Raw genomic sequence first — 16001 nt, 5'->3', positions numbered from 1 at the left:
TGCATTAAAATAGACTAAATCCATGAATGGAAATATGCCCATACATCAATGTATCACATATGTACAATTGTCCTTGTTTCAGAAATGTTCAACAGAAAACTCATTGGGGCAGATTTACTAATCCTGTAGACAGTGTAAACTTTAGACTGTCTAGACCTGCATCAGATTTATCACAGTGGCTCATGCTAGATGGTAAATCCGATGTATGGTTAGACACATTTGTCAAGCTTTATACCAACTATTGGTTAGCTTAGGCTACTTTCACACTAGCGCTTTGGCTTTCCGTTTGTGAGATCCATTCAGGGCTCTCACAAGCGGTCCAAAACGGATCAGTTTTGCCCTAATGCATTCTGAATGGAAAAGGATCCGCTCAGGATGCATCAGTTTGCCTCCGGTCCATCTCCATTCTGCTTTGGAGGCGGACACCAAAACGCTGTTTGCAGTGTTTTGGTGTCCGTCTGACGAAACTGAGCCAAACGGATCCGTTCTGACACACAATGTAGGTCAATGGGAACGGATCCGTTTTCTATGACACAATCTGGCACTGTAGAAAACAGATCCGTCCCCCATTGACTTTCAATGGTGTTAAAGATGGATCCATCTTTGCTATGTTAAAGATAATACAAACGGATCCGTTCTGAACGGATGCAGACGGTTGTATTATCTGAACGGATCCATCTGTGCAGATCCATGACGGATCCGCACCAAACGTGAGTGTGAAAGTAGCCTTAGCCTGCAACAGAAATTTATACCAGAATTGTGGTTCAATTACTAGCCCATTTCCAGGTAAGCTATACCATTTCCAGGTACGCCACACCCCATGGTGAGCCAGACCCAGATGATTTTTCTAAAACTAGATAACCAGTTTGCGCTAACTTTTAGGGCTGATTACAATTAAGTCTAGGTGCCTTCACATTAGTAAATGTGGGGTGTAGGGGCATAACTACCATAGTGGCAGACCATGCGACTGCTATGGGGCCCAGGGCAAGAGGGGGCTTCCCTCTAAAGCAGGGATGCTCAATCTGCAGCCCTCCAGCTGTTGTAAAACTACAACTCCCATCATGCCCTGCTGTAGACTAATAGCTGTAGGCTGTCCGGGCATGCTGGGAGTTGTAGTTTTGCGACAGCTGGAGGGCCGCAGGTTGAGCATCCCTGCTCTAAAGGAACAACTTTTAGCAAATGAGGCAGTGGAAAAAAAGTCCCAAGGGTCATTGAAAAGGGTTTAGGCAAAAACCCTTCTGTCCTGTGTGGGGGGCCTGGTTTGATCCTTGCTATGGGGTCTTTACTTCTCTATGTACGGCAATGGTGGGGGCGTAATGTTCAGCGGGATTGGAAACCATATAAGAATGCACTTTACAAAACAATTATTAATGTCTGACGATATTTCCTAATATCACATTTAGTCTAACACTTTTAGTCACACTTATGTGGTTTCCCAGTTATTTCTATAATGCAGATTGATTTAACCTCTGTTACATATTTTTATTTTATGACTATGCCTGTTGGAAGTAGTAATGAGTTTATTACATTCCTAGCATAGAGCAGTTTATTGACTTTCTCATCGCTTCCACAGTCCTTATGTACTGTATATGTAACTATTTTTATTTTGTTACTCTAATATACATAGAAATGAATGAAGAAATGTTACAATGAGTGGGATCAAAAAATATCCTACTGTTTTGCCCAATGAGCACTGGATTTATAATAAATGTATCAAAGTATAGTGTAATCCAATATAAGACGCACGCCACATTTGTGAAATAGAGTGTTGTTTTATTATTCCAGCCAAAAAGACTGCATCATATGATACAATTCACAGCAACCTTTCGGGCTTATATAACATAGGGCCCTTTTTCAAGCAGAACTATATGCATCCGTGTGCAGGGCGGCTAGGAGTTGTGCATGAAAAAGGGCCTGACGTTATATTGCTGTGATTTGTATCATATGATGCACTCCTTTTAGCTGGAATAATAAACCAATGCATTATTTTACAATTGTGGCACACTGTCTTGTATTAGATTACACTATTTGTTGGGTCTCTTGGGCAATGGGGACCAGAAGATGGGCACCTTCCAGAAGCCATATTACCTAGACAGATACTGTTGCCATTGGTATATGTAGAAACTATGGGGTTCATTTACTATTGAGAAATAAGCCTATATTAGGCATATTTATAGCAGAGATTGCAGCGCAACGGTTATCTGCGCCGCAATCTCCGACCTCTCCCCACTCACACCAGGTCTAAAAAAAGTAGGTGCGGCATGGGCACGGAAGGGGATGGCTCGGCAGGCCATTCTCATTCATAATTTTCTACACTGGTTTTAGGCATAGAAAAGGGTCTAAATGTAAGCCAGCAAGGAAGCTGGATTACATTTAGACTGGCGCTGGATGTGCCGAAATTATGTAGAGGCCGGGCTGAATAAATGATCCCTAAGCATGACATGAACTTCTCTAGATACACAGGCACCCTACATTCAAGTGCTCATAAATTAGCAGTACGTAAGTTTCCTTCAGACAGAGACAGCATACCTTTTACATAAACAAATTACATATAAGTCCAAAGTATGCAATAAATAATAATATTATTTATGGGTGAGATCAAGATGTACATTTCGCTGGACTTAGATGATATTTGGGTATATTTCACCTCTTTATTCTAGGCTACAATATTTGTGCAGCACTTTAGACCATTGCAATTTTTTTATTTTTATGCTTTTATTGTTTTTATTGTGATGTGTCATTATATTTGATTGACTTTTGTAATTAACGTTTTGTGGTGGAATTCCTTACTACCTTATGTTTATTGCATACTTTGGACTTATATATTTGTTGGTTTAATGAACCCACTATATATACGATATATATATAGAGAGAGAGAAAGTGAAAGAGAGAGAGAGAGGCATATTTTTAGTTGGTATTAATAACTGAAGCCCTGGTGAAGCCCTGTGTTTTTGTATGGAAAATTGAAGCAACCTATTTTCAGTTCTAGAGGAGAAATGCTGACAGAATGGTTGAAGTATTTACTCTTTCTACAGTGGAGATTCAGATTATAAAAAAGGTCATCTAATATTTGCAGAACCTGATCTGGTCCAACATTACTAGGAACAAAACAAGGGATCGTCTGAGATTTGGACATTTCTGCCAAATGCCATGAATCTGTAGATACTGGAGACCTTTACTAAGTGTAAGTGCAAATATTAGATGACCTTTTTTATAATCTGAATCTCCACTGTAGAAAGAGTAAATACTTCACCCATTCTGTCAGCATTTCTCCTCTAGAACTGAAAATAGGTTGCTTCAATTTTCCATACAAAAACACAGGGCTTCACCAAGAAAATGCTGGGAATGTCTTCCTTGCCTTGACACACATTTCTATGCTTAAATCGAACCCATCCCTCTGGAAGCCTGGCTTAATAAAGATTCGGGATCTCTTCAAGAATGAAAATATGATTGTGGCTGAAGAGCTGGACAGCAGCCCAAACCACAGCTGTGCGGTGTTAAGTTTCTTCTGCGCAAAATGACATTTCTCTGTGGTTATCTCATTCAGATGTGAAATAATAAGCGGTTTATTGGAAGAGAATGTCTAATGTTTTCAAATATTCCACCCTGTAGCTCATCGCTTAAAGGAAACTTTCTGTAAAAATTACAGTCTGAGATATACTGTATATAAGTGCCTATTCATAAATAAGTGTCTATCTGCAGTTATGCGCCAAGCTCCACCCAGGGAAAGAAATAAAAAAATAAAAATTCTCAGCTGGAAATTATAATATCAGTTTTTTTATTTGACACTTTGCAGATAGGGGCAGGAATAATACATAAGTTGATTTGACTACAAGCCATTTGTAGTCCGTTACCATGCACACTCAAAGATCTACACAATGGCTCTAGGTGGAATTTTCAGTAGGTAGGAGAATTGGAAAAAATCTTTAAAGGGGTTTTCTCACACCAGCAACTTATGTAGAGAAAGTTAATACAAGGCACTTACTAATGTATTGTGATTGTCCATATTGCCTCATTTGCTGACTGGATTCATTTTTCCATCAAATTATATACTGCTCATTCCCGGGAGTTATGGCCACTCTGCAATCCAGCACACTCTAGAAAAAAGTGCTGGCATCTCTGGTGGCCTGGACCGTGGGAGTCCATCCCACCCAACACGTATCTACGCAGCAGCGGTGGCCATAACCCCCGACAATCACAATACATTAGTAACTGCCTTGTATGAACTTTGGCTACATGATAACTGTCATTTGCTGACGTGAGACAACGTCTTTAATATGTACATGTTTTCCACTTTTGGCTTGCGGTCCAAAACGGATCAGTTTGCATTCTAATGCATTCTGAATAGAAAAGGATCCGCTCAGAATGCATCAGTTCAGTCTCCATTCCGCTTTGGGGACAGACACCAAAACGCTGCTTGCAGCGTTTTGGTGTCCTTCTGATGAAACTGAGCCAAACGGATCCGTCCTGACACACAATGTAAGTCAATGGGGACGGATCCGTTTTTACTGACACAATATGGCACAATAGAAATCGGATCCGTCCTCCATTGGCTAGGTTAAAGATAATACAAACGGATCCGTTCAAACGGATGCAGTCGGTTGTATTATCTGAACGGATCCATCCATGATGGATCCGCACAAAACGCAAGTGAGAAAATAGCCTTATGCACTGGCTGCTAAAGTGTACATTCCTTTAAGGGATTTAGTTAGATGCAAGGTTATCACCCTTTATGTCTCATAGTTTGTTGATATTCAGGTCTTTCTGTACCTATTCTTGTATAGCTGTGGCTTCCCTTAATATAAAGCAGTTCAGAATATGTTGGTGCTGATTAACAAATGTTCTGAATTTAATTATTATGTCTTCAGGATGCTGCAAAATGCAGTCTGCAGTCAGAAAATGTAAAATCTTACACCTGTTTAGTCATTACACCACATATAAAGCTGAACATATGTCCTACTTTATAGACATTTATGTTATGCTCCCGTTGTCAGATAGGTGCAGAACGGAGCCCCGAAAGTAGTGGAGGGTGCACTGCACATGCGCAGCCACCCTCCATTCATTTCTATGGGGCTGCCAAAAATAGCTGAACACAGGCTCGGTTATTTCCGTTGAACCCATAGAAGTAAATGGGAGCGGTGGCCAGTCATGCGCGGTGCGCTCCCATTCACTTCTGTGGGGAGAGCGCTTGGTGGTGGCTGGACCAGAGTCCACCAGCCACCACTTTGCGGGGCTCAGTTTAGGAGATAACGGTGGGACCCCCATCTATAAGACAATGGGGGAATATGCTAGCAATACGCCCCCATTGTCTGAGGAGACAACCCCTTTAAGAGTATTGTATAATGAATGAAAACACTTGGTCCACGATCCTCACTGACAGCATACCAGCTGACAAGGCGTGGCACTGCAAATAAAATGCATTGATGCATGACATGACTGTTTAAGTAAATAATATTCTCCATATAAGATCAATTTTGCTGCATTTTCATTGTATTCTACCATTCCACTATTATTTCTACAAGAAATGTATAAATAAAATTAACTATTGCGTGTTCCCAGTTGTGCTGAACCAAACTGTGAAGGAACACATCGATAGTCATAACCAGCAAGGTAACAGACATAGCAGCTGCTATGGGTCTAAAAAAGAGGGCCAATTTCCACTTAAAGGGTGTTGTTAGTGGTGAAATATACATAAGGTGGCATAGAAAAATGAATGTCTCCCCATTAAAAAAATGTTTTATTCCTATGGTTACCAATGTGTGCGGGGTGACATCCTTGTGCAAATTATTCCATTATAATTCATGCTACAAGACGGGTTGTCTATTTATCACACTTCTCATTACAAATTATGCTCCGATCAGAAGTCACTGTAGGAAGAGCTCACATTTCTAAACAAATAAATCAATGTAGTTATTGGCATTTAAATAATACTTCTTCAATGTTATATTTAAAGTTCCATCATTTTGTCAGTGACTCCTATGAGAAATGATGCAGAATCTCATCTTAATATGAGTGAGCTGTTAAAGGGGTGTGGCAGGCAGGGCTTTTTTTCTGGCGGAACGCACCGGAACGGCGTTCCGCCACCTTTTGACATCGCAGCCTGCCATGCTCCAGCATCGCAGGCTGCGATGTAATATCAGCGGGGAGGGACTGGGAGGAGGAGCTGGGGGCCGGTGCGTTGTCATGGACTTACCTGCTTGCTGCTCTCCTTCGTTTGACATGTGCTGGCGGCCATCTTGGGTCCTGGGTTTCTTGTAGCCTTCCACCCTGCGGCTCCTCCTTCCCCTGGGAGGAGCTGGATGCCTAGCTCATATATATAGGAGGTCTGTGGCTTCAGTTCCTTGCTTGGTCCTCTTGTGTTCACATGCTTCTAAGACTGCTGCTGCTTCTGGTTCCTGATCCTGGCTTCGTCTGACTACCCTGCTGGTTCCTGATCCTGGCTTCGTCTGACTACCCTGCTGGTTCCTGATCCTGGCTTCGTCTGACTACCCTGCTGGTTCCTGATCCTGGCTTCGTCTGACTACCCTTCTGGTTCCTGACCTCTGGCTTCGCAAAGACTCTGCTCGGTTTCACCATCCGTTTGGACTTTTGCTTTACAGCTTTATTTTCAATAAAGCCTTCTTATTTTCACTTATCTCTTGTTGTACGTCTGGTTCATGGTTCCGTGACATTAGGACCAAGCCATGAATTCTGACGGTACAGGGCCATCCTCGCTACCCACGCTGGTTGCCAGACTTGATCAGCAGGATCACCTGTTGGGTCGGTTCGCTGTGGCGTTGCAAACCCTGCTTGAACGCATGGCTCATTTCGCTCCCGTTGCCGATGGGTCGGTTGTCGCTCCTGGGCTCGCTCCTACTGCCGCTCCGGTTGTTGCGCCAGAGTCTACCCCGACACCTGTTGTTGCGCCTGCGGTGTTTCGGGGTATGACCGGTTCTGCCCCTCTTCCACAGCGCTTTGGGGGAAAGCCAACTCAGTGCCGAGGTTTCCTTAACCAGGTGGGCATTTATTTCGAGTTGCTGCCACATGCCTTTCCTACTGAGAGATCAAAGGTGGGCTTCTTGATCTCGCTGCTCTCGGACAAGGCCTTGGCCTGGGCCAGCCCTTTATGGGAGAACAACAATCCGGTGGTTGCCGAGTTTTCCGGTTTTGTTGCTTCTCTTCGGAAGGTATTCGATGTGCCGGCTCGTGCTGCCTCTGCTGCGAAGCTCCTTATGTCCATCAGACAGGGTTCACGATCCGTAGCTGAATACGCCATTGAGTTTCGTACCCTGGCAGCAGAGGTGGGCTGGAATAATGAGGCTCTGGTCGCTGCTTTCTCTCATGGTCTCTCGGATGCCTTGAAGGATGAGGTTGCAGCTAAGGACCTACCAGTTGAGCTCGAGTCTCTTATTTCTTTCCTGATTTTGATTGACACCAGACTCAGGGAGAGACCTTCCTTTAAGGAGAACCTGCGGAGGTCTTCTAACAGATTGGTGCCTACGTTTGCTGTCCCACCCGTGCCTCCCTCTCCTCCCACGCCTCCTGGGGATGACTTGTCTGGGGGTGAACCCATGCAGCTGGGGTTTGCTCGCCTGTCCGAGGGGGAGAGGGCACTCCGGAGACGCGAGGGCCGATGCATGTACTGTGGTCTCGGTGGGCATTTTCGGTTGGCATGTCCGAACCGTCCGGGAAACGCTCGTACCCTGAGATCCTGTCGGGGGCAGATCTTGGGTGGAGTCTCCTCGTCCCCGGTTTCCCGTGTTGACAAACCACTGATCACTGTTGTCCTCTCCTGGGTCGGGGGCTCGGTGACGACCCAGGCGTTGGTGGACTCTGGTGCTGGTGGTTTGTTCATTGATAGTGTGTTCGCTGCCGCCAATTCCATTCCTCTGCAGGCTCGAGGTTCCCCACTGGCTCTTGAGGCGATAGACGGCAGACCCCTTCTGCCGCCACACGTGACTCATGAGACCCTTCCAGTGGGGATAGCCATTGGTGCCGTTCACAGAGAATCGGTCTGCCTCCAGGTTATTTCGTCTCCACACTACTCGGTGGTCTTGGGGTACCCCTGGCTCCAGAAGCATAATCCGACTTTCGATTGGAGATCGGTCGAGATCCTCTCGTGGTCACCGCAGTGTGGGGCTAGTTGCATCCATGGGTCTGTCAAGTTGCTGTGTACTTCCTCGGACTCTCTGTTGCCTCCTGAATACGAGGAGTACCGGGATGTATTCGATAAGGTGCGCGCGGTTGCCCTACCTCCGCACCGCCCATACGATTGTGCCATAGAGTTACAATCTGGTGCCGTTCCTCCTCGTGGCAAAGTCTATCCACTGTCGGTAGCGGAGAATGAGGCCATGGAGGAGTACGTGAGGGAGGCGCTTTCACGCGGACACATTCGCAAATCTTCGTCCCCGGCAGGGGCTGGATTTTTCTTTGTGAAAAAGAAGGGCGGTGAGTTGAGGCCTTGCATCGATTACAGGGGTCTCAATCGCATCACGATCAAGAACGCTTACCCGATACCCTTGATTTCCGAGCTGTTCGATCGCCTTAAAGGGGCCACGGTCTTTACCAAACTCGACCTGAGGGCGGCATATAACCTGGTAAGGATCAAGGCGGGCGATGAGTGGAAGACCGCGTTTAACACCAGGACCGGTCATTACGAATCCTTGGTTATGCCCTTTGGGTTGTGCAATGCGCCCGCAGTCTTTCAGGAATTCATCAACGATGTTTTCCGTGACCTGTTGCAGCAGTGTGTGGTAGTCTATTTGGATGACATCTTGGTATATTCTGAATCCATGGAGGCCCACATTCTGGATGTCAGACGAGTGTTGCAACGGTTACGAGAGAACAAGCTGTTCGGTAAGCTTGAGAAATGCGAATTTCACCGATCCCAGGTAACCTTCTTAGGTTACATCATTTCCGCTGAGGGGTTCTCCATGGATCCTGAGAAGGTTTCGGCTGTCTTACAGTGGCCCCAGCCCAGTGGTCTTCGTTCCCTGCAGCGCTTTTTGGGCTTCGCCAATTATTATCGGAAGTTCATCAGGGACTTTTCCATGCTGGCCAAGCCTCTCACGGATCTGACCAGGAAGGGCAGTAATTCCCAGGTCTGGCCGCTCGAGGCCATCCGAGCTTTTAAGGCCCTAAAGTCCGCCTTTGTGTCGGCTCCGATTCTGTCGCATCCCAACCCTGGGTTGCCCTTTGTCCTCGAGGTGGACGCGTCTGAGACGGGAGTAGGCGCCCTTCTGTCTCAGCGTAGAACACCAGAGGGTCCTCTGCTTCCTTGTGGGTTTTACTCCCGGAAACTGTCTTCCGCGGAGTGCAACTATCAGATTGGTGACAGGGAGTTATTGGCCATCGTGCAGGCCCTTAAAGAATGGAGGCACTTGCTCGAGGGTTCGGTGGTTCCGGTTCTCATCCTGACGGACCACAAGAATCTGACCTACCTTTCTGAGGCCAAGAGATTGACACCACGTCAGGCCAGATGGGCTCTGTTCTTGTCACGTTTTAATTACGTGGTCTCCTACCTACCCGGTTCCAAGAACATCAGGGCGGATGCCTTATCACGGCAGTACTCCGAGCTGTCCAGGGAGGAGTCGATTCCGACTTCGGTCATACCTTCGAATCAGATCCTGGCCGCCATTCGCACCAGCCTGACCTCTCCCCTGGGTGAGCAGATTTTGGCGGCTCAATCTGGTGCTCCCTCTGGGAGACCCAACGGCAGATGTTTTGTGCCTGAGGAGTTGCGCACTCGGTTGTTGCGAACCTACCATAACTCCAAGACCGCGGGGCATCCTGGAAAGAATCAGCTGTCCTGGGCTGTTTCACGTCTGTTCTGGTGGCCTTCCCTACGTTCCGACATCGCCGCATATGTAGCGGCATGCTCCGTTTGTGCCCAGAGTAAGTCCCCTCGGCACCTTCCGTTGGGCCTTCTGCAACCCATAGCCACCGGGGAGCGCCCATGGTCACACCTGGGGATGGATTTCATTGTGGACCTCCCTGCATCCCGAGGCCATACGGTCATTCTCATGATTGTGGATCGGTTTTCCAAAATGTGCCACTGTGTTCCTCTCAAGAAGTTACCCTCTGCACAAGAGTTGGCCACGATTTTTGCCAGGGAGGTCTTCCGGTTGCACGGTTTGCCTAAGGAGATTGTGTCGGATCGGGGGAGTCAGTTTGTGTCCAGGTTCTGGCGCGCCTTTTGCTCCCAGTTGGGGATTCATCTCTCCTTCTCCTCGGCCTACCACCCTCAGTCCAATGGGGCCGCAGAACGATCCAATCAGGCCTTGGAGCAATTCCTTCGTTGCTATGTCTCCGATCACCAAGACAATTGGGTTGACCTCCTGCCTTGGGCTGAGTTTGCCAGGAACACGGCGGTGAACTCTTCCTCTGGGACGTCTCCCTTCATGGCCAATTATGGGTTCCAACCTGCCGTGTTACCGGAGGTATTCTCTCCCCAGGATATTCCGGCTGTGGAGGATCACCTTTCCGTCCTACGTGCTTCTTGGGTACAGATCCAGAAGTCCCTTGAGGTCTCTGCGCAGCGCCAGAGATTCCAGGCTGATCGCAGACGAGCGCCTGCTCCTTCCTACCAGGTCGGAGACCGTGTATGGTTGTCCACCCGCAACCTCAACCTTCGAGTGCCCACTCCCAAGCTGGCGCCTCGCTTTGTTGGTCCCTTCCGAGTGCTTCGCAGGGTAAACCCGGTAGCCTATGCCCTTGCGCTTCCTCCTGGCATGCGGATCTCCAACGTGTTTCATGTCTCCCTGTTGAAGCCACTGGTGTGTAATCGTTTCACTTCCTCGGTTCCTCGGCCTCGTCCGGTCCAAGTGGGCAATCGTGAGGAATATGAGGTGAGCAATATCCTGGACTCACGCCTGGTCCGCGGTCGGTTGCAGTTTTTGGTCCATTGGCGTGGTTATGGTCCAGAGGAGCGTTCCTGGGTTCCCTCCGCAGATGTCCATGCTCCTGCCTTGCTCCGAGCCTTCCACGCACGCTTCCCTCAGAAACCGTTTTGTGCTCCGCGGAGGAGGGGCCCTTGAGGGGGAGGTACTGTCATGGACTTACCTGCTTGCTGCTCTCCTTCGTTTGACATGTGCTGGCGGCCATCTTGGGTCCTGGGTTTCTTGTAGCCTTCCACCCTGCGGCTCCTCCTTCCCCTGGGAGGAGCTGGATGCCTAGCTCATATATATAGGAGGTCTGTGGCTTCAGTTCCTTGCTTGGTCCTCTTGTGTTCACATGCTTCTAAGACTGCTGCTGCTTCTGGTTCCTGATCCTGGCTTCGTCTGACTACCCTGCTGGTTCCTGATCCTGGCTTCGTCTGACTACCCTGCTGGTTCCTGATCCTGGCTTCGTCTGACTACCCTTCTGGTTCCTGACCTCTGGCTTCGCAAAGACTCTGCTCGGTTTCACCATCCGTTTGGACTTTTGCTTTACAGCTTTATTTTCAATAAAGCCTTCTTATTTTCACTTATCTCTTGTTGTACGTCTGGTTCATGGTTCCGTGACATGCGTTCACTGTGCTCCGGCCTCCAGCTCCAGTACAGTTATAGAATGTGTAAAATTTGAAATGATTCCTATTCATGAGGCCCCCTCTGTAGTAAAACATTCAATCTATCCATCCTACTCACAGGGCTGTTATCGTAATCCAGACCGGCCGGGCAGACGAGCGGCAGCGTCACTGACTGACGTCACGTGCCTGCCCGGCCTACTTTATGAATGAAGCAGGCAGCGCAGGCACGCGACGTCAGTCAGTGACGCTGCCGCTCGTCTGCCCGGCCGGTCTGGATTACGATAACAGCCCTGTGAGTAGGATGGATAGATTGAATGTTCTACTACAGAGGGGGCCTCATGAATAGAATCATTATTAATTTTACTGTACACATTTTATAACTGTACTGGAGCGGCAATGGGGGGGGGGGGTCTGTGGATAGCACTGTTAAGGGGGGGTCTGTGGATGGCACTGTTAAGGGGGGGTCTGTGGATGGCACAGTTAAGGGGGGGTCTGTGGATGGCACTGTTATGGGGTGGGGGGGTGTCTGGATGGCACTGTTATGGGGTGGGGGGGTGTCTGGATGGCACTGTTATGGGGTGGGGGGGTGTCTGGATGGCACTGTTATGGGGTGGGGGGGCTGTGGATGGCACTGTTATGGGGTGGGGGGGTGTCTGGATGGCACTGTTATGGGGTGGGGGGGTGTCTGGATGGCACTGTTATGGGGTGGGGGGGTGTCTGGATGGCACTGTTATGGGGTGGGGGGGGTGTCTGGATGGCACTGTTATGGGGTGGGGGGGTGTCTGGATGGCACTGTTATGGGGTGGGGGGGTGTCTGGATGGCACTGTTATGGGGTGGGGGGGCTGTGGATGGCACTGTTATGGGGTGGGGGGGTGTCTGGATGGCACTGTTATGGGGTGGGGGGGGTCTGTGGATGGCACTGTTAAGGGGGGTCTGTGGATGGCACGGTTATGGGGTGGGGGGGGTCTGTGGATGGCACTGTTATAGGGTGGGGGGGGTCTGTGGATGGCACTGTTATGGGGTGGGGGAGTCTGTGGATGGCACTGTTATGGAGTGGGTGGGTGTGGATGGCACTGTTAAGGGGGGGTCTGTGGATGGCACTGTTAAGGGGGGGTCTGTGGATGGCACTGTTATGGGGTGGGGGGGTCTGTGGATGGCACTGTTATGGGGTGGGGGGGTCTGTGGATAGCACTGTTAAGGGGGGGGTCTGTGGATGGCACTGTTATGGGGTGGGGGGTCTGTGGATTGCACTGTTATAGGATGGGGGGGTCTGTGGATGGCACTGTTATGGGGTGGGGGGGTCTGTGGATTGCACTGTTATAGGATGGGGGGGTCTGTGGATGGCACTGTTATAGGATGGGGGATCTGCGGATGCCATCCACAGATCCCCCATTAACAGTGCCATCCCCAGATCCCCCATTAACAGTGCCATCCCCATCTGGGGGGTTTCTTTGCTGGGCTGGACTTTTATAGTCCCCCCAAATTTTACTTGCATCCCTGTTCTCTAAAGGGGCGAATTTAGGGGGCGGTCCTAGGGGTGGGTAGGGGCGTGGCCAGGGGAGGGGGGCTGAGTTCCACCACCTTTTCTCTGAGAAAAAAAGCCCTGGTGGCAGGGGTGTAACAAGTAACCATGATGAGACCCCATACCAAAACCTGAAATAGGACGCCTCTCGGCCATGACCACTTTCAGCAGCAAGTTTAGAAAAGCTTATGATTGTTTTTGTACAGTGCTTTGTGTGACAGTACAGGGATATAAACAAATCAGTGCAAAAAATGCACCAAAATGATACGCAACTGACAATACTAGCTAATTCCTCAAGTCGATGTTAAAAGCTGAGAACTTTGCCAATATCTTCCAGTCAGGAACATATCGGAGCCCATCATGCACCACGTCACGGTGTCTCAGCACGCATGGGGTCCTACCACTGAACTACCCGTGGTGTGTGAACAGGGTCTGAACAGTGCAATTAACTCACAGCCAGACTCTCACTAATGCACAGTGAGGTAGGATAAAGCTGTGAGCTGCACCCACAACAGACCATGTGACACAGAAGCTGCCAGGTGCAAAAGAACCTGGTAGCTTCTGTGTCACATGGGCTGTCTTGGGTGCGGCTCGCAGCTTTAGTCTACCTCACAGTGCATTGGTGATACCACTATGGAGGCACGTGAGAGTCTGGCTGTGAGTTGGTTTCTAGCACTGTTCAGACCCTGTTCACACAGCACGGGTAGTTGAGTGGTAGGACCCCATGCGTGCTGAGACACCGTGACGTGGTGCATGAGGGGCTCCAATATGTTCCTGACTGGAAGATATTGGCAAAGTTCTCAGCTTTTAACATCGGCCTGAGGAATTAGCTAGTATTGTCAGTTGCGTATCATTTTGGTGCATTTTCTTCAGTGATTTGTGTATATTTTTTCATCTGCACAATGTATCATTTTGTGTCAGATGTCCTTGTGGTGCATGTGGTCCGCCCCGGCATCCTCCATTATACGCATTTTTTGCTGGGGATTGCCGTTATCTGCGGACCGCATGCGGAGGAATTGCTCCCCCGGTTATAGACACGCTACAGTGTCTGGGTTTGGAGCATTTCCACCCATTTAGGCCACTTTTTTCAGACAGTACAGGGATAATTGTGCAATTATATGTTATGTGATTTTATGTGTTATGTCATATGAGTCTTATCTATATGATAATGGAGGCCCCTTCGGGCTTCTCAAGGTCTGATCACCTATCAGATGCCAACACAGTTTGAACTGTTGTTTTTTTTTAAGTATTCATGGTTCCTCACACATGCAGATTACTCAAGCCCATGGAAATTCATGAAGGGCCCAGGCATTGAGGCTCCACTCACAGCATTAGGCCAAGAGACATGCATGGCTCTACATAGGGATATGAGTTGATATATCGTAAGCTGTAAATCATTCCTGTTAAGAAGTTTCAGATTCACGTTTGGAACTTCTTGGGCTTTCCATGAAGCTCATTAACGTCCCATCCCTTACTGCATGCGTTCCCACGTAACAAGGATCTCACCTCCTGTAGAGCCTATATGTCTCATATTTAATGTCTATATGATCTGTATGATGAAAAATGAATTATTGAAGTATGCCTGTGCCTGTAGCTCCTTCAGTATAGGCTTCATATCTGTATGGTGAGGTGAGATGAGCATGAATAATGAAGTGCCATCTGGAGGGTTGGACCCAGATGGAGGGGGTTGTTCTCCGAGACCCACACCTTTTACTGAGGAGACATAAAAATTCGGGACCATGGACATTTTCAGGGAAACACGTTGGGAGACCCAATCTGATTGGACAGTGTACATCTTTTTGCATGTCTCCGGGACAGCAGAGAACTTTTACCACAAAACACGCTAAGCATTACGTTTTCAGTTTTTTCTGCTATTTATTTCATAACTGTCTTTGCACGTGTACGTATGTCTGTTCATTTCTATATTTTTTGTAACTAAGTACTGTACCTTTTGCACATTGAAGACTAGAACTTTAATGGTTTGTCTTATTGCCCTAATGAACCCAGGCATTCTCTATAGAGTATGATGAGGACCATGGGTGTAGGAACCCCCATTAATCTGGGGGGGACAGCATTTTTGCTCGCCGGGTATATTCTTATTCAGTAAACTGCGGGTTGTTTATATTGTTAAATTTTAAGTGTGTGTGTGTGTGAAGATACAAGCGGCACTTCTGCTCTCAGTGATGCGATGCGCGTGTCCCGGAGAAGATCCACAGATAGTTGTATAGTAAGGACCAGCACTCGCTCTAATAGTAATTTCAAGTAGATTTAATGGTCACATACAAGTGATAAGTGACGCGTTTCGGCTACTGTGAGCCTTTGTCAAACATAATGGATACAAGTTGCAAACAATTTAAATAGCCCTCGGTGGAGCCGGAAATGACATCAGGTTACCATGACAACGTTGTAAACAGAGGACACAACAATGCAGAAATGGTGATTAAACAAGTGGATGAACAAGTGACTATCATTGCTTTAACAGGGCACCATGCTTTGCAGTGCTACATTCTATTGATCATCATAATAATATAATAGTATAATGTTCCATACTGGATGCTAGAAACTGTACCAAACTTATACAGTAGAAAAAAGGAAAAAAAGAACATAATTAATTCTCAGTGCACCATGCTTTACAGTGCCACATTTTGCTAAACCTTATATAATGATGTAAAATACTGAATGCAGAGGTGCTACAATTTTGCGTGGTAAACTTATGCCCTGATCAAGCACTAAATGACATGGATTGGAGTCAAGTTCTCTGTGAAAGAAAGAAAGAGGGAACATGTTGAAAGGGTTACTGCACACTGTGGCTTACAGAAAACTATTTAAATCATAATCACGATTTAATCCCTTTGGTTCTAGGGTTTGGAGGCGATGAATCCAAAAGGCTTTTCTTTTTTTGAGCATCTTACACCCGTCTCCTCCTCTCCGGGGCAGTGATACGTGCTCTATTATCTGGAGGCGCAGCTGGGAGATGGCATGTCAGTGTTTCT

The sequence above is a fragment of the Bufo bufo genome, chromosome 2 (genome assembly GCF_905171765.1).
Source record: "Bufo bufo chromosome 2, aBufBuf1.1, whole genome shotgun sequence".
NCBI lineage: Eukaryota > Metazoa > Chordata > Amphibia > Anura > Bufonidae > Bufo > Bufo bufo.
This window is presented reverse-complemented; position numbering follows the sequence as displayed.